Consider the following 20,539-nt stretch of genomic DNA (forward strand, 5'->3'; position numbering starts at 1 on the left):
GTTTAGTTTTTAACTGAACTTAAAGACGGACCAAAGAGGAAGGAAAGCATATATTTTGGTTACGGCTGATAAATTAGAATTAGAAGGTATTTTTACATTAGAAGGAGCAAAATGAAATAAAAAGAGTTATATCAAAACAGGTTATAACATAGGAAATGTGAGGTTAAAGGGAAGTTAGTGTCAACACACAGGAGTTGTGTCTAGGCAGCATTTAGCTATGATCAAAGTTATGCAGGAGTAATTGCTTATATGCTTAAACTCAATTGATTAGAGGGGAAATGGGGTTTTGTTTCCTTTGCAGAAGATCTCTGGACCATGAGAGAGGGTCAGAGCGAGGACACAATGTATTGCGACCTCTGGTGTTCCAGAGGGCGAGAGAGGGAGTGTGGAGCAGGGAAATTATTTTACTGCTATTGCTAAATAATAATCATCATCACCATTGCATTAATAATATAATTTACAGCACAGATATTGCATTCGGAGATTTATACAGTGTGTGTCTTTCAGAAAGACTAAGTTGCATTCTTTTACTAAGCTTATAGTAGGGGTTCTTTTAAAGTTTTACTGTTGATTTTTGTTTTATATTTTGAACAGTGCACTGATTTTTGTTTGAGAGTCTTTTCTTTAAGCAGATCTGCACATCGGAAATTACAAGCATTACACGTCGGCGAGAAAATTGTTGCAAGTGAGTTTCTCCACATTAAAATGGGCTCTGGAGAAAGCCACTTATTGGGACAATTAGAAAATAAGGGTCCCTGCCTAAAAAGGATTCAGCGAGGTAATCCGATCTAAAGTTCTTGTTTTTCTTTTTGAAATGACGTCATTTTGCTGAGGGCGGAAATCTAAATGCGGCGATGGTTTCCACTATCAGCAATGAATGAATGAATGAATGAATGACTGGAAATGAAACAAACTGACTGACTGACTGGTAAAAGCTGACAGGACTTGACCACGACTCAAGGTTAACCTCCACCTAGATAGGAAAAAAGGGTGGATGAATTTAGGTGTGTTTCTTTTTACAGGAGCAGATAGATGACAGCGACATCTGAGGTTGCATGACGATTTAACTGTTAAATACTACTTTCGGTGTTCGTGAACCTACCAGGGTGGTTGTTCAGGGGTTTGTGTTGTGCTCACAGAGATAACTGTGAGAGAGTGTGTACACACCTGCGCAGCGTTAACATTTGCATTTTCTTCTTTTGAAACAGGGTGATTCTTTTTATAGGAAATGTTTTACAGGACCTCTGGAATGTGGATGGCGGACGCCTAACCCGAGATGGTCAAATGTGGTTTGCTAATGTTTGTTTTGGCATGTGGAGGATTCAGTAGAAAACAGACAAGTGACATGAGAAAACAAATAAGGGATGCAGTTTCTATGGAACAGTTTAATATGGGGTTCGTAGGGATAAAGCAAGTGGAGTGACATTGCTTAAGGGAAGTCACTGATTAAATTGGGGATAAAATAAATTGCAGCAATAATAGTGATGTAATGATTTGGGAAATCCTGGACGTGATACTTGTCTGTTGTGCTGAATACTTTATCACTTTCGTGATCTATAGTTGGTTATAAATAAGATGTTTGATTTAGCAGATTTGTTTTCCAGGATACAGGTTCCAGGTGGAGCTGGGAGTTAAATGAGCTTAACCTGTAACTGCTGACTGATGTTTTTACACAAGCTTACAGGTTGGCAGGAGATTGTTTTAGAGAAAATGTGTAACGTTCGTGTACAGGCCTCAGTAGGGAGTCAACATGTGGGAGGAGGCCAGGAAGGCCCAAGAGGAGGTGGCCCCGGAAGAGAGCTTACTCGAGATAAGCTCCACCCTAAGTAACACGGGGGGGAACATAGAGGCAGAATAATCCTCTCCCCCTGTGCCGCGGTTCTCCCCAGCAGTCTACCTGGGGACACGAAGAAAGAAGAGGAGCGTGACATGCCAAGCATTAATTCATTCCCGGCTCCTAATAGGCTAGGGCTCTAGTCTAAAGTATTTGATAGTTTAAAGGAATCGTAATAGTTTTGTACGGTTTTTACTTTTATACTCATAACGTTATACTCTTATCACGAAGTGAAAGTAAAAGAGCCTGGGAACAGTGATCGTGAAATTGTGGGAAAATTGGAAAATAACGGGGATGTTGGGGTTAATAAGTGATATAATGTGTTTGTTTGTTTATTGGCAGACAGGTGAATTGCCCAGACGCAGAGGTCTATCCGCTCCAGAGTCCAAACCGATCGAGTCGTCGAGAAAAATTCAAGCGCGAGGTTGGCTCAGGTGGGAACAATTAGGTCCGACGTCTTTAATGGGAGTCCAAAATCGAATGGCTCTGGACATGTTGTTGGCTGAGAGAGGTGGAGTATGTGCAATGTTTGGTGACATGTGCTGCACCTTTATTCCCAACAATACTGCTCCGGACGGAACGGTCACTCGGGCGCTTGAGAATCTGAAAACGTTATTTAGAACCATGCATGAGCAATCAGGCGTGAACACGGGGCTGGGAGACTGGATCACGTCTGTTTTTGGGCAATGGAAGGGTGTGTTTATGTCTGCCATGTTTTCTCTTATAGTTTTTCTAGGTATATTGATGATCGGATGTTGTCTCATTCCTCTGGTAAGGCGAGTGTTGGTAAAACTGGTAAGCAGGGCCCTAGACTCTGGTTCAGCTGGTTCAGCTGGTCTGGGGTATATGATGCCGTTGCGAGAAGCCGCCTGGACGGAGGAGTGAAACAAATTCTGGTAAAGGTTGGCCGATGGCCAAAGAGGAGGAGTGTGGACAAGAGATATTTTATTTTGTATTCTTATGGTGACAATTTATAATCAGAACTATCATTGGTCAATCATTCATCATTGTCGAACCAGTTGACAGAATAATCTCTGAATTATATCTATGGTAATCTGAGCAAAATATTAATGTATGCATATTATCATCACTTTAATTAGTCTATTGTTGTTCTCTATCATTCTTTCTATCTGCTTAAGCTGTTGCAAATGGTATCCATATCATTGTATTCACACCTCTCGAAGCTGTGGGTCCAGTAGGGCCTTCTACATTCACTTACACACATATTCAGGCCCACACCAACATGCACATAGAGAGTCATGGAAAGTACGCACGTTCACTCCTGCACGTACTAAGAACAGGGAGGTCGTCTCAGGACAATCTCTCGGTTGGACACACAGTCTCACAGAATTGCACAACATATCACAAACTTGTTTGTTTCGAAAGTAGTATCGGATGTCTATATAAGGAGAACTTTGGAACTGTTATCATTTCCAGTAAGATCTAGCTGTGATGTCATCAGGGTAATATAAGGATGGGGAGCGGTCTGCTCGAAGAAGATTGGAAGATTGTAGGGTGGCTGTTGCAAGTTTCTTCTCACACTGTACTGTGTGTTTTAATAAAATAATTTGTGTTGACCCACTATGGACTTCCAGTCGTATGTCTCTTCCTCAAGAAATCGAACCACGACACATTACTGAGAGTTGAAAAACTGTCTAAAGTCTTTCATCTTTAATAAAATGATCAGCGTTCTGCTCTACCAGGTGTAACAATTGAGTTTAACATCCAGGCATCCATGAAAACGGAATTTATGACATTTAACGGAGTTAGAAGTTAGCAGGAAGTTAGCTAGCTAGCTTCTATCTAAATACAATATAGCATGTCCTGACTGCGGGGTTTTGGAAACAAATTAAAACGTACAGCTCTGTTATCACTTCCAACATAAATGAAGACAGAAAACTAAACAGCAGTGACGTTTGTAGGGTTACTGAAGTTTGGCTAGCTGGTATATAATGATGTGCTACGTGACCGCTAGCGACACAGCTATGTTAGCATAATATAAACAAGCTAACTTTTTTTCCACTTGATAAAAGTTAACGTGAGGTTCTCAGTGGTCAGGAACAAATGTAATCGCATGGCAGGATGTTGTAAAAGGACCAAACTTCAGCCAGGAGAACAACTGAGATAATCCATCCACAATACGAGGTTAGTCATTCATATACTGCTGCATGGGCTGGGCTGCAGTTACATCCTAAGGTTTTAAAAACTGAGCTTAAATAAATGATTAGCGGTAATAAAAGCCGAGGGAGGTCAACAGTGATCACTGACTGTTTTAGGAGCTTTTTTGAGATTAAATAGAAGAAAATACAAAACATTAAACATGTTAACAACACAAAAGCCATATTAAACACAGACTACTTTAGGCCCGGAAGTAGGATTCGTCACGTCATCACTTAACGACCGGATTGTCTTGATGTGAGCTTCTACTCAGGGTTTTTTCTTCCAGTTCAGAGCAGAAATTTTTTTGTTAAGATACTGGATGTTGTGTTTTTCTCCACAATTTTAATTATAAATTAGAATATTGCTGCTAACAGCAACAGGGATGAGTCAGTGAGTCAGTTGGGCTTGTGAATCATGATTCATGAGTCAGTAAAGTGATTCTCGAGTATTGAACGATTCGTTCATGATTCGCGCATCACTACACCACAGCCGGCAATGCTGAAGTCCCCGCGTCCGGCTGTGGGGTGACGCGCCGGTGGCACGATCGTCGTTTTATCCCCGCAGATGGCTCCGACGGGCCGGCAAAACCACATCTGGCGGGTCAGGCAGTGAGGCAGTAGTGGCTGGGAGAAGGTGTGGTGTGTGCTGGAGAAAGGCCTGTATGGTCGGGGAAAGCGAGCCAAACAGCCAAGGTAGACCAGAGAAGAGCCGCTGTAGGCGTGTTTCCACAGCGCGACGAAGCTCCTCCGGGGGGTGTTCCAGCCACAGGTTGAGAAGATTCTCAACAGTGAAAATTATGTCGTCCTGTAGCTCCTCAGAAGGATTAAAAAATGCTGGGTCCATGCTGGCTGGTTCGTTCTGTCACGGGTTGTCGCAGCAAACCGTGTGAATTATTAAAGGACCCAAAATGCAGGTGGCTTCTGAGGAGAGCAAGCTTTTATTGTGATAGTGATGTACAACACAAAAGAAAGGGTGGCGAGAAACAGAACTGAAAACAATCTAAACTGGGAAAACTAAAACTTAAACAACAAAACCTGAACATGAATGAGGGTACCTTGCGGGGAGACTGCACAGGGAGACGGAGAAAATACACGGAATGACGGAGGGGAATAACACAGACGAACCGGCAACTACTACGACAGAAGACACGACTAAAATACACTCAAAGAAACACAGGGAGATTACACACAGGTGGGGGACACAGCTGGGAGTGATTAACGTGAGGAGACCAGGGAGGCAAACTGAAAACACTCACATAAGACGCAGACCTTCACAATAAAACAGGAAACACATACACGTGTAGTTTCATTCATTCATATTAAGTTATTTTTATTAATATTTCAGTTATATTACTTCCTGTGTATTTCACTGATATTTCTGCTTTACAGATGTGTCGAATATTATCGAATTTGCCATATCTTGAATCTCATTGTTTATGTATACATTATTAATCCTGTAGGAAAATGCTTAGTCCTCTGCATTTAACCCATTCACTCATTCATGCAGTGGGCAGCTACCAATCCAGGATAGCCGCTATTCATTGGATTTGAACGTCCAACCTTCCGATCATGTGGCATCTACTGAGCTATCTCTGCCCCGAGAGCTGGTCTTTAAGTGCTGATGTATGAATCCTGCTTCCGGGCCCAAACTATGTGTTTATTAAGCCTGTTGTGCTGCTAAAATGTTTTAATGCTTTTTATTTTGTTCTATTTAATCTGAACAAGCCCCTAAAAACAGTCAGTGATCACTGTTGGCCTAACCATCAGAAACCCTGCATTAACTTTTATCAGGTGGAAAAAAGTTAGCGTTCATCCTCCAGCTTCACTGTGTTTATGCTAACATAGCTGTGTCGCTAGCGATCACGTAGCACATCATTATATACCAGCTAGTCCACCTTCAGTAACCCGACAAACGTCACTGCTGTTTAGTTTTCTGTCTTCATTTATGTTGGAATGTAGGAGGAAACCAGCGAGCTAACTTCTAACTCACTGATCATTTTATTAAAGATGAAAGAATTTAGACAGTTTGTAACTCTCAGTGATGCCACAGGGTTCCTTTGACTTTGGGATCTGCAGCGGAGTTTCAACCTGGATTATTGCTTAATACATAATTGTGTGGTGAATATTCATCCTTAATCTGTATAAATGCATATGGTTCAGAAAAATTATAGTAATTACAAGATGGTACATTTCAGGCTAGAATGGCAAAGGGGAAACTGTCAGTAGAGGAACGAAAGAGAAGGAACAGGGATGATCAAAAAGGGAGAAAAAATTTACAGCCAGCCTGAGTTGAAGAAAGAGTTTCTCATAAAGGAAAGGGACAGATGGAGAAATAGAGTGAAAGAGGGAAAAATAAAGAACATCAGTGACCTGAAAGGAAGAAAAAAGGCAGAAGAGAAGGTTTTGGAAACAAGCACAGAGACAAAAGGAGAGAAAGTCCAGCAGGGTCTAAACACACAACCACAGAGAACTTTAGGAATCAAGGAGCAGGCAGCTACTTGCTAATGAACTATTAAGATGTAGAACTTGACGTGTGCAAAAACAGAATTGTTATGATGTGTCTTGTGATATTACAAAGGTTGTTAAGGTTTAATGGTCATTTTGAAAGAAATAATATCTTGTTTTCTACTAGTTTGTCACCACGGTCAGCACCTTGTCAACTCCATAATATGGAGTTTTTGTTTATTTTTCTCTTTTGAAGAACCATATATTTTCCTCCCTCGTGATCTTCCAATAAAAAATCGTAATTTTCTCAATAAATGTGTAATTTGCATGCTGCTAAATATGATTGTTTCGTATAGAGATTAAATATGTATGACTGTAACTCTAATAATAAAAAGCCAAAACAATCTTACTTTTAAACCTGGTATAATTAGTTTGAAAACATATGTGCATAAACAATAGAACAGAGAAGCTGTTAATAGTCAAAATACCTGAAACAACTTAATTTAAAATATATATTTTTGCATTTCTTTGTGTCTGACGGTGTTGACAAAAACCGTGCACTTCTCCAGCAAAAACATAAATTATTAAAACATCTTACACCTGGGAGATTGTACCAAGACATGGTGAGACAGCCAAAACTTTGTGTAACAATTATATGTAAATATGTTTTTGAAAAATCAAAAAATATATTTTAGAAAATTAAAACCTGTTTTGTCCCTAATCTCAGGAATCACTGATTTATCACAGCTGGAAAGCATTAATCAAAGTTTCAAAAAAATCTGTTATGAAAGGAGATCCACTTGATATTCTTGAAGGTCACATGAACATTGTTCAAAAAGAACTAGCTGAGCTTAATGATATTTATGATGAATACAGAGCAATGGATGGCCCACCTCATGATATGCGTTTCAAGCTAGATAAATACACATCAGTGACTACAGTAGTTTTACAAAACATCAATCAAATGTCACATTAAAGGAGAAAATCAAGAGGAGATTGTATGGCCTGATGCAGGCTCTATATTTACATCCTCTAGCTCTGTGTCTCAGTTCATAGTCCGTTTAAAGCCAATACAGTTATCTCTAATGGTTCCTCCTCCAAAAGGCAAGAAGCTGCAGCAGAGTATGAATTCACAAAAGCTGTGCTTCAGATAATGATGGAACAAGAGAAATACAGAGAAAGAATGTAAAACGCTTTAAAAAGAAGGCAAACGCATATCCGCAGAGCAAGAAGCTGCTGCAATGTCACAACGTCTCCTAGAGGAAAAGGAGGAAAGTGAATGCAAGTTACAAAGAGAAAAGGAGAAAGCAGCTGTGATAAAGAGACAACAAGAGGAACGTGCTGCAAGCAGAAAGTCAGTTAAGGACTTCAGAAGAGAAATTGAAAGATTGGAAAATCTGAAAGGATTCAAAGCAGCACAGGCAAAGCTATAAGTTTATGAGAAAGACCACGTTTCAGTAAAGCAAGAAAGAGTCACTCTAAACCCTACAAACTTACAGATAACAGAGTCCAAGAATGCTGCTAATCAACCCTCACAATCACAGAGAGAGTTAAACGTCACTTACGACAGCTTATCAAGGTTTTGGCAGAACCTATATGTCAGACTACCTATTCCAGAGCCCTCAGTATTTAGTGGGGATCCACTTAAGTTTAAGCATCTGAAGGCATCTTTTCAGACTCTAATAGAGAGAAACAACATTTCCACTGCAGAAAAGATATTTTTCCTAGGGAAGTATGTTGATGGCTCAGTTAGGGAAGCCTTAGATGGCTATTTTCTGATTGGCTCTGAAGATTCATATGAGGCAGCATGGAATATGCTCAATGAACGTTATGGAGAGCCTTTCGTCATTGCTAAGGCCTTTAGAGACAAGTTACACACCTGGCCAAAGGTCACAGGAAAGGATAGTGCAGAGTTAAGAAAATTTTTTACAAAGCTACCAATCTGCAGTGACTAATAACGAGAATCTGAACATCCTCAATGATGGTATTGAGAATCAAAGACTTGCTGCTAAACTACCAGACTGGTTAAGTAACAGATGGAACCGAAAGGCTACAGAGTACCAGCTGGAGCACAAAAGGTTCCCACGTTTCAGTTACTTTGTGACATTTCTGTCAATGGAGGCAAGTACTGCATGTAATCCCATTACATCATACCAACCCATATGAGAAAGTGACTTTGACAAACCAAAGACACAATCTCAACCTACACCCATTTATAAGAGACAAGATACAGCGAAAAGCTTCACAACTAACTCTACTGAAAGAAGCATGGTCTCTTGTGTGTTTTGTGAAAAAGCAGGACACAAGTGTGATAAGTTCACTGAGAAACCAGTCGCTAAGAGAGTTCATTCAAGGTGAAAAATTATGTTTTGGCTGTTTAAATAGTGGCCATCTCCCCAAGAACTGCAGCAAGATGACATGCAACACATGCTCAAAACCGCATCCTACATGCCTGCATGAAGAAAGACAAAGAGACAAAGAAAGAACTGCCTAAAGAGCAACAAGTGAACTGAAGGAAACCCAGCATCAGGTAACACAGTCACGAGCCACAGTTGATGAGGCCACCTCTAATAGAGTGACTCATGAAAGGAAAAACACACAGACATCTGCAATAGTACCAGTCTATGTATCCACACAAAATGAGCCAAGTAAAGGAATACTGATCTACGCTCTGCTCGACACACAGCGTGATTCTTCATTTATTCTTAATGAAGTAGCAAATAACTTGGACACAACCAAAACCCAAGTTAAGCTCAATCTATCTACAATGTCATTCAAGAAAACCACTGTACCATGCACAAAACTTGAAGCTCTGCAAATAAGAGGACTGTTTTCCAAGAAGGAACTCACTGTGCCAGTTGTTTACACACGGGACTTTATACCCACTAATCGTAGTCATATTCCTACTCCAGACACTGCAAGGGCATGGCCACATTTTGAAGCATGGGGTATACTACCCTCAAAAGCCCGGCAAGATACGTGTAGTCTTTGATTGCTCTGCACAATATCAAGACACCTCGCTGAACATGCACCTGCTTACAGGGCCTGACCCCACAAACACTTTGGTGGGAGTGCTCTGTAGGTTCAGGAAGGGCTCCGTTGCAACGTGCAGCAAATGTTTCACCAGCTCCATGTAACACCTCAAGACCAGAACTACTTACGCTTCCTACGGTGGGAGCATGGTAACCTAAGCGTTCCACCCTCAGTCTTTTGAATAAAGGTTTATCTCTCTGGTGCTGCTTCTTCTCCTTGCTGTGCCAACTTTGGTTTAAAACATCTAGCCACGTAAGGTGAGGGAAAGGTCACTCCAAACACTGTGAGGTTAATTCAAAGGGACTTTTATGTAGATGATGGACTTGTAAGTGTAATGTCAGAAGCAGAAGCCATAAAACTAGTCAAAGAGGCAAGAGAACTGTGTGCCACAGGTAAACTAAGATTACACAAGTACACGGGCAGGGATAGCTCAGTAGGTAGAGTGGTGGCCCCATGATCAGAAGGTCGGGGATTTTAATTCACTGAACAGCTACCCTGAGGTACCCCTGAGCAAGGTACCGTCCCTACACATGCCCAATGGCTGCCCACTGCTTCACTGAGTGAATGGGTTAAATGCAGAGAGGAATTTCCCCACGGGGATCAATAAAAGTATTCATTATTATCAAACAGTGAGAATGTGAGAAAGTCATTGCCGAGAGAAGACAAATGTGGCAAAGAGATTAAAGGAATGCAAAGGTGAATACAATACATGCAATACAATGACACTGTTATTCTTCAAGAGGACAATTCTCCAAGGAACAAGTGAAAACTGGCAAGAGTAACAGAGGTATATCCAAGTGCAGATGGAAGAATTAGAAAGGTTAAGCTTTTGCTCAGTGATTCAACCTTGGATAAGGATGGGAAGGGACTGTCAAACCAGTGTACTTTGATAGCCCAGTACACAAAACTGTGTTATTGCTAGAAGCAGAATAAATGCTAAAATGTGAACATGTTCCTGTACTTATGTGTTTAAGTAGAAACCAAAGTAGGTTTGTGATTTGGTCTGCCTTGGGGCAGACTGACAGAAGCGAGGCTGCCATATCACGCCATCGGCCCCTCTGGCCATCACCAGTAGGTAAAGTGTCTTGCCTAAGGACACAACGACCGAGACTGTCCGAGCTGGGGCTTGAACCGCCAACCTTCCGATCACAAGACAAACTGCCAACTCTTGAGCCACGATTGCTCCCAATATGCATAGTGTTTTGCACTATGCATATTTCATATGTCATTAGGTCATTTATTGCAGAAATTCTCAGGTAGAAACTATTGTACTGCATGTTGGTTCCACCGGTGAAGCTGTAACAACCCGAAGACCTTACAACTCACATTAAAGACAATTCCATGCCATCAGTATAAAGAACTCTTTATTGACTTTAAGAAGAGTTAGAAGTGATAGAGATCCTTACCAGCAATCATTCATTTATTTATTTTTTATATCCTGTGGCTTTTTTTCATAGTTTGTTGACATGCAGTGTAAGTGTGTACTTGACTGTGCTAGCTAATATCGACATAACAGGGGAAACATCTGGCTTTGACCAAAGTTTACCTGTAAGTTTGAATGCCGAACACTTGCCCAGTGATGGGCATATCAGACACATCAGTGTTTTCATCCTCTGTGTTGTCATCCTCGGTTGCCATAGCCATGGTATCAACAGGTCGAGGGCGGCGCTCCCAAACTCCATTTTAAATAAAACTCATGCCTTACTTGAGTTTTTGATGCAGCTTTTCGATTGATGTAAAAAGATTGTATATAGGGCTTTGGAGCGTGATGTCACAGGGGTGGGCGTGGAAAGGATTTTGGCCCGATCCGCCATTTTGGGGGTCTAAACAAAGCGCAAGCGAAAAAGGAGCGAAGGCACACACAACAGCCATGGTTCGTTCTTGCTGTGTGGTCCGCTGCAATGTTCGATCGCACGACCGGCAAGAGAATAAGCTTGAAAATGGTTTGTCTTTTCATTCTTTCCCAACCTGGAAGCAACATGAGGCAGCTCGTGTATCGATGTTACCAAACGAAGGCGTCTAGCCTGGATAGCGGCTGTGAGACGAGCTGATATCCAGTTCTCTTCCATCTCCAAATATCTGTTGGTGCTCCAGACATTTTCATTCTGGTAAGTTCTAAATATGTTCATATCACTCTTTATAGTCTATTAGTTTTATTTTCGATGCACTCTGAGCTCATAGCAAATTAGAACAAACATCCTACTGAGTGCAGAACTACCTTCTATTTATAGAGTTGCTAATTATTTGGCATTATTGCATCAAACCAGCCAATGAAATGGATGAAACATCATGACTGGGTTCCAGCGCTACACAAGGGACCTGCTTCAAACATACCACCATGCCAATCAGATTACTTCTTCCATGTGAGGGTGAAGAGGTGACCCTTCTGGATAAGATGGTGAAGGTTTGCTGCGTTTGGTGAACAGTGTGATGATAATACCAGGGAAAAATGAAACCTGCTCCTGTTAAATATTCTTAAGTCTTTTGCTGTATAAATAGCGGTATTTTTTTTTTTTCAAAAGATACAGTAAATAAAGTAGTGTTAGTAGTGGGTGATATCATGTAAACACTGTCATGATTTTATGTAAACATTTTGTCATTTGTAAACTATAAATGATATGTAACAGATTGTAACTGATGTGATGTTCTATAAAGTGGTTTTAATAAAAAAAAAAAAAGAGGCAAAAATTAGTTTGTTTCTTTATTCAATTTTTGAACAGTGGGACTCAGTCAGTACATATTCAGTAAATGCAAATTATTTACATGGCAGTGCACTACAGGCATAAATCTAGACCCCTAGATAAAACATTATGGCATAGCAGTGACAACTCCTCCACAGTAGCAGGTGGGATTTTTTGTTTTTGAGGACGGCTCCTTTTACCTGTCACTACGGATGGTCTGTTTATGTTTTGATTGAGAGCCTTTTTTTGGGCAGCTGAAGAGGAGAAGTCTATCTTATGGCCAACCTCTGACTGTATCTTGGTCACATTACCCAGCAAAACCCAGTATGCAGGTTCATCTGTAACAGTCATTGTGCCACAGATCAACACTGTTGCTTCTACATTAAACAGAAGAGCAGTGACGTGGGTGCAGGTCTCCACGACTCCGGCCTTACAGGTGCAGTGGGCGGCTTCAACCTTCCCTGTGATGCTCACAGTGACCCATGGCTGCAATGCTGGTTCATTCAGTCTTTGAGAGTGCAGGACCTGAAACACACACAGACAAAGTTCATTTAAAGACAAGAACTATGAGCCAAGGCCGACATAAATGTGTTTTATCTACTTTATCATAAATGTAACAAAGTGTTTAGAAAGTTAGCACATACATGTAATTTTTCATTTCTTTATGTGTCCATCTATAGAACGCTGCATGTTATAGTGTAAATCTGCCTGATCTCTGTCAGAAACCTGCCTGCAGAAAATGAACCTAAAGGATGTAATGCAAGGATGTAATTACTTTAGAGATGGAGAAAGCATAAAGTGACAATTATGAATCCCTTAATATGATAAGGAGATTCTGCAGGTCATTATTCAATGTATAAAACTAAAATAAAATGTATTTTTAGTGACACAAGATACAAATATGGAAGCAAGATGTATAATTAGAATTATTTACAAGAAATAAGAATAAATCATTGCAATTTCTTTAACCATAAAGAATAACTAAATCCTTCAGGACAATGTCACATCAATGCACTGAACTCACTATGTTATCCACCTAACAGCCTCCACATGTTCTCACTGTAATTTCCCCTCATGAATGAATTTATGCTGCACTAATGTGAATGTTTGCAGGGAAATCAAACGCATTTCACACGCAGTACTCGAGCTGACTTACCTTTGTTTGAATGACGACTTGTACGTGCTGACTCCACAGATAAGGTACAAAAATATGTCAGGCTACGTCAGTAGCAGTTACTCCACGGCCGTATTTCATACGGGTCCACATTTCCAATGCACGCTATTTTCTGCAAGTACCACCGCTTCGCCCCGAAAATGGTGCCACGCTCCCACAATGCATTGCGACGTGACGTCAACTCCAAAGCCCTATGCACAGTGTTGGGGAGTAACGGAATACATGTACCGTCGTTACGTATTTAAAATGCAAATTATGAGCAACTGTATTCCGTTACAGTTACCGTTTAAAAAGGTGGTATTCAGAATACAGTTACTTTGTTGAAATAAAGGGATTACACGGCAGTCGGGAACAGGAAAAGATCTTTTCCTGTTTCATATGTTTGGCTATGCCCTCTCTATTTTTGGTAATTCCACGCCGGTGGAAACCCAAACAAAACACGCATTAAGAGGCTCAAATGTCTGTGTCTCAATCTAGCGTCTCATAATGACGTGAAGAAATATTTTTATTTATTTAATATGAAGGCAATTGGCAGAGTGTTACAGGCATCACCCTAAAGAATGTAGCCTCATGGGCAGTGTAGTCCGTGCTGCAGGGAGAATGGACTGCCATACCCATTATGTGTCTGTGAACGAGGGAGGGAGAAAAAGGAGAGTTGTCACCGAGCAGAAAACGGGAGCTGGAAGCATGTAAATATAATAATAACCACTGCAGCCAAAAAGAGTGCCTGACGAGCCCAGCTGTAAGTAAGCTATTAAGACTCGACTGTACACTGTGTTCGTGTTTTCCTCTGAAACAATAAGCTCCGTTGGAGCAGCCTTTCAACGCCTCTCTCTGTCTCTCGCTAGCAAAGTTGACCCAGACAACAAAGTAAAGCTATTTTTCAGCTACGAGCCCGACACGATCCGGACTCCGGTTTTCGTCAATCTCACTCCACGGAGACAGCTCTTCTTAGGGTCTCAAGTGATATCTTGATGGATAATGATGCAGGAAAATGCTCTGTTCTACTCATGTTGGACCTCACATCAGCTTTCGACACAGTTGACCATCACATCCTCATTGAAAGGCTGAAAAAATGGGTTGGTGTATCTGGAACTGCTTTAGAATGGTTCTCCTCTTATCTCCATCACCGATCCTTTTCTGTGGCAGTCTCCAATTTTAGGTCATCCTCTACCTCCCTTACTTATGGTGTCCCTCAGGGGTCAGTTTTGGGGCCTTTATTGTTTTTAATTTCTTTTCTCCCCCTCCAGCATATAATGGGCTCTTTTGAGGACATTTCTTATCACTGTTATGCTGATGATATTCAGTTGTACGTTTCTTTTATGCCCGAGGATTTATCTAAGCTTCAGCGTCTGAATGATTGCTTAGATTTGATCAAACGTTGGATGGCTGCAAATTTCCTCCAACTCAACGAGGGGAAAACCAAAGTCCTCGTATGCACCCCTGATAGGTTTCTATCGCAGATAGTGAAAGCCCTTGGTCCTCTCTCACTTTATGTTAAATCCTCTATCAGGAATTTAGGTGTCACCTTTGACTCGAGTCTCACATTGGATGAGCATGTGAAATCTCTGGTTCGGTCTTGTTTTTATCATTTAAGAAATGTGGCTAAGCTAAGCCCGATGTTATCTCGCTCTGAACTCGAGATTGCTATACATGCATTTATTTCGTCACGCTTGGATTATTGTAATTTGCTGTTTATGTGTCTAAGCAAAGGTTCTCTGGATCATCTGCAGGTTGTGCAAAATGCTGCAGCTAGGCTTTTGACAAAATCCTGCAAGTACTCACATGTGACACCGTTATTATCTCAGTTACACTGGCTTCCTGTTAAATTTAGAGTCGATTTTAAGATCCTGGTCTTGACCTACAGAGCTGTGCACGGACTGACACCTGCCTACATCTTTGATCTGCTACAGCCTGATGTCCCTAGCAGGTCTTTGAGGTTATCTGATCAGGGCTTACTTGCTATAAAAAATACTAAGAGGAGGACTAAGGGTGATAGAGCTTTTGCCACTGTGGCCCCTAGACTGTGGAACTCTCTCCCCCAAGCATTAAGAACTGTGGACTCAGTAGCTGTTTTAAAAAACAGCTCAAAACTTACCTTTTTAAAACTGCTTTTGGTTAATTTTTTGCCTGTTTTATTTTCTCTTTTTAAATCTTTTTATGACTTGTAATCTTATGTGCAGCACTTTGTGATTCTGTCTTGAAAGGTGCTATATAAATAAAAATGTATTTATTATTTATTTATTATTTACGAACCCGACGTATTAGCCAGAGGTCCCTTTACTACGGTTCGGAGCCACAGACCTGTTTTATATACGCGCGGAATAGTTTCTATACGAGATCGCTGCAAAAACTGCAGCCTTACCTAATGTCCACCTACTGTTACTCGTTTATATTAAGATTTAAAAATCTAGTTGGTGTTGGTATGGAGAGTAACCTTCAGTAACAGTAATAAATCACACAGCAATAGTACATTCATGTAGTTGTAAAAAAGCATGATAATATATTAAGTAATCCAAAGTATTCAGAATACGTTACTCTCATTGAGTAACGTAACGGAATACATTACAAAATACATTTTGGGGCATGTAATCTGTAATCTGTAGTGGAATACATTTTAAAAGTAACCTTCCCAACACTGTATATGTGTACTTTTATATGTTATGTCACCTTGCTGTACATGTATGCTGCTTCGAGTTATTCCTGATTTATACTGTTCTTTAAATGTTCTTTTGTTTGACTACTGCTTTGTTCTTATCCACTTATACATGTACATGACTCTTTGTTGAAATGTCAAAATAAGCACTGTACTGTTTTATTGTTTGCTAATAAAAAACAAACGTTGAAAAATTATTCCAGTGGAATAATGATGGAACAACTTTTGGCTGAAGACAACGCTTCCCAGAGAAAGACACGAAGATCTATCCAGTCTCAATTCCCACATAGCAAAATTGGTATGGTCCAGATCTGGCCCACACAATGTGCTTACACATGGCCCACATACCGCAAAGAATGACGGCCCTTTGGTGGCCCAGATCTGGTTTGCCAGAGGTGGCCCACACATGGGCCAGCACATGGCCAGTTGCAGACACACTGGTGGTCCTGCGCTGGCCCACGTGTGGATTACCTCTGGCAAACCTGGTCTGGGCCACCAAAGGGCCGTCATTCTTTGCGGTATGTAGGCCATGTGTAAGTTGTGTGCAGCCACGGGCCAGTTGCAGACACACTGCTGGCCCTGTGCTGGCCAGGCAGTTGACATCTGCTGGCCCCAGATGTCAGCCTAATATGTACCTTAATCAACCCATATAATAACAATATGTGCCGGAACATAATAGTGCAAAAGTAACATGACGAAACTCTGTTCAGACAGTGAATGGACTGAGTCTTACATAACACTTTTCTACTCTCCCAGATTACTCTGTACAACATGACACATTTACACACTTTCTCTGAACTGAGTGCTTCCTAACTACATTCATACTCTTGACATGCAGGCTGGAGGAGCCAGGGATCAAACCACTAACCTACTGATCAGTAGGTGACCTGCTCTACCTCCTGAGCTACAGTCTGAGTAAACCGTCACTAGGTTTTGGATAAAGTGTACACTCACAAACCCGTCAAACCTGCATTTGAAACGTTGGCTACCATAGCAGTATAGTATTGCAACATGGCATTTGGGTCTTCTAACTAAAATAGGAAAAGAGGAACATAAATAGTGCCATCATTGCCAGACCTGGCCCACATCTGGTTGACATACACCCTGCCATGACACCAGTCAGTCAGAAGTGCCAGCTTGATGCCGGATCTGGGCCAGACCTGTTTTCTATGAGCCTGGGCCACAAACCAAACTACAATCGGGCCAGGTGTGGCATGCCATCACATAGACAGTGCCATCTATGCCAGGCCTGGCCCATATCTGGATGACATGCGTCTTATCATGCCAGAAGTCAGCCAGCAGTGCCGGCTTGATACCAGATCCGGGCCAGACCTGCTTGCTATGTGGAAAATGCCGACTACACACTCTAGAGCTGGTCGTAACTGTGAAGCCGTCCCTTCTGATTTTTATCAGCCATTGTGCAATTCAGGATCCTTGGGAAAGGAGTGGAAACTTAACATCTTGTTAAATCTCCCCCCAGCAGTACACAGCGGGACACAGCAATGGTGAATGTTCCCACCCGCTGCTCTTTGTAATTTAACGCGATCTTTCTGTTTTCGTATTTTGGACATGATTTTGGAGTCCATCTTCACAGTAGCGGTTGACCGCAAAATAAAGCTACCAGAAATGTACAAGTCTACATCTGGTCTTAAAACAGGAAGTTAGCATTTTTTCGTGCACAGGGTCTATTACACTTGTTTCGCAAACCTAGAGAATGACAGCTCATGAAAAACAGGATGTTACTCTGTGTTTGACCTCTTTCCTTTAAGCATTGCTTTCGATATTGGTTTAAGCTCTCTGGTCCCTGACAACTGCAAGTTCTGTCTAAACAGGCAGGGTTTAAAGCTTCAGTGTGAAAGCAGAAAAGAATAAAAATGTAATTCATTATTGATTTATAAAGATTCCCCAGTGATCTCTGTCTTTATCTGAAAAAGCAATTTCTGTGTTCACATTGTATTTTTTAACCCATAATTTATCAGTTATATGCTAATGATGATTATAGGCAGAGCTAACAAAAACAGTACTTTTATTAGTGGGTGCAGGTTTGTGGCACTATAGTGAATGTTCATGTGTTACGAGGACCTGTGGAGGACCTGGGCTGGTGTGGTTACACATGGTCTGCGGTTTTGAGGGCAGTTGGATGTACTGCCAAATTATCTGAAACACCTTTGGTGACGGCTTATGGTAGAGAAATGAACATTTATTTCACGGACAACAGCTCCAGTAGACATTCATGCAGTCAGCATCTAATTGCAGGCTCCCTCAAAAGTTGCGACATCTCTGGCATTGTGCTGTGTGATCAAACTGCACATTTCAGAGTGGCCTTTTATTGTGGGCAGTCTTAGGTACACCTGTGCAATATTCATGTTGTCTAATCAGGACCTCGATATGCCACACCTGTGAGGTGGGATGGATTATCTCGGCAAAGGAGAAGTGCTCACTAACACAGATTTATATACAATATTGGAGAGTGATGGGTCTTGTGTATGCAGAAAATGTTTCAGATCTTTGAGTTCACCTCATGAAGAATGGGAGCAAAAACAAAGGTGTTGCATTTGTATTTTTGTTCAGTGTAGGTTTTAGAGGTGCAGACTCTGTAAAGATGCCCCTGAGACAATTCAACAGATATCACCGGGGCGCAAGACGCTAGCAAGCAGGGCATTCATGCAAAGCAATAACCAAGGGGCTGGTATAGTATATATGGAGGAAAATCTGTGCTGAGTGTTGCCTGGAAATCTTCCTGTGGGATTTCCAGATACCAGGTTCCTACAAACAAAACTAATTTTGTTTGTGTTTCCTCCTGGGATCAAACGTATAAACCAGTACACTATGCAGCTACTAAGACACGTACCATGAAAGAAAAAACCCTCCGTCAAGGTTCATCTGAAAACTGTAAGGTTTAAAGAACAATATGCTGAAAGATGACAACAAAAGATGTAAAATGGTGAAACAAGGTTCAACTCAGATGCTAATTTAGGTCAGTCTCTATGATATGGATAAAAAAGCAGATGGAGGTTAGGAGCACAGGTATTCTTTAGGTAAGAAGATCACCTCCACAGGATTTAGGTTTTCAATATAAAAGTCTCTGGAGCAGGTAAGTGAGTGGCTGTGGTGTATGAGGTAGCCAGGTTCTCAAGTGTTTGACAACAATGTGTCAAGGAATGGTGCTAGAGACTAGTTTAACTATTGCATTGATTACTCATAGAAAACAGATGCACCAAGCAAGGATTTAGTAAGACCACCCCCAAGAGACCAGTTTATCTCCATTCACAGCCTCATTCCCACAGATAGGAGAGAGAACAGGAGAAAGCATGAAGTGTGGAGGTGGTCAGGTTGAAATGGTGCCGGTGCTTAAACGGTGCTCAAACCAGTGCTTAAAGAATGGAGAACACAAACTTTGTCCAAAAACCTCTTATGTTTTTATTTTTAGCAGTCTCTTTTTTTCTGCAAAATGATAAGCACCGTCCAGCCCCACGCATGGGTGATCCGCACTAACTCGCTAATGGAGATCTACCACACCCGCAGTAGATGTGTTCGGTGTGAGGTCTTGCAGCAAGCTATCAAATACGGTGCATTTCTCAGCTTTTAAAAAAACTCTATGCATCGCCAGGTGTTTCATCAGATTTGAGGTGTTACCTCCTTTGCACAGTATCACCTTAAAGCACTTGTTGCAGGCTGCTGAGTTTGCATCTTTTGCTGTGAAGTACAGCCAGATTTTTGACCGCTTCGCCTTGGGCATTTTTAATCTGTAGTTCTGCTCTAAAAGAACGTACATACCTGGGCCCGCCTACTATCCTCGGAAACGTAAAATGATTGGCTAGAATCCAAAGTGTATCACAGCTCAGGAAAAAAAAATGTACGCTGCTTTTCGGTCTGGCCATAATGGCACCGGATATCGGTACCCATCCCTAGTCAGGTACTGGACTGACAATGAGTGAAAAGGCACCAGATATTTAAACGAAAGGTGACCTCTGAGTGACCTTCAGGAAGCCTGGAGAACTGGTCCACAAGAAACTCTGGCTTCTTGTTAGCAAAACATACAGAAACACGGGGTGACCCCAGACTTTTCACAGCATTGTTCATTCAGTCTGTGTCCACACAAACTATCCAGCAATTACATTAGCTCATAACTATGTTAACTTTATCTGTCCGGCTTGAGAAAATTAAAATATTTATATTTTAGAGAAAACAGGGTTTGTAGTTCATTAAGTCGGGTTTGACTGTTTCCTTTTTTTCTTCCGTCTGACTTGAAAGTCCCCATCTCACTGCCACACACACATGCACACTAATGATCTGCGATACCGCTGATTTTCACTTGGATCTGATACCAAGTAAAATTCACCCTGGTATGGACGATACTGATCCGATATCAGTGTTTTGTATAAAAACCTGTGTTTGGGAAATCAAAATCAAGAGCAGTGTATCAAATTATATCTTCATAATGAATACAACACATCAGACTACTTGTTCTTGTTTACTTATGAAGAATAATCACACAAGAAATTAAAACCTGAAAAGTCAATAACTACATTTTAAAATATTCAATTAACAATCAAA

At 41.2% G+C, this 20,539-nt stretch overlaps 1 pseudogene; it reads right to left on the minus strand.

Moving 5' to 3' along the window:
* Positions 1–4,455: 4,455 nt before the first annotated feature.
* LOC146374389 (uncharacterized) lies at positions 4,456–17,553 on the minus strand (annotated as a pseudogene).
* Positions 17,554–20,539: the final 2,986 nt, after the last annotated feature.

The sequence above is a fragment of the Perissodus microlepis genome, chromosome 14, assembly GCF_051167445.1.
Source record: "Perissodus microlepis isolate ML-2025 ecotype Zambia chromosome 14, ASM5116744v1, whole genome shotgun sequence".
Classification (NCBI taxonomy): Eukaryota; Metazoa; Chordata; class Actinopteri; order Cichliformes; family Cichlidae; genus Perissodus; species Perissodus microlepis.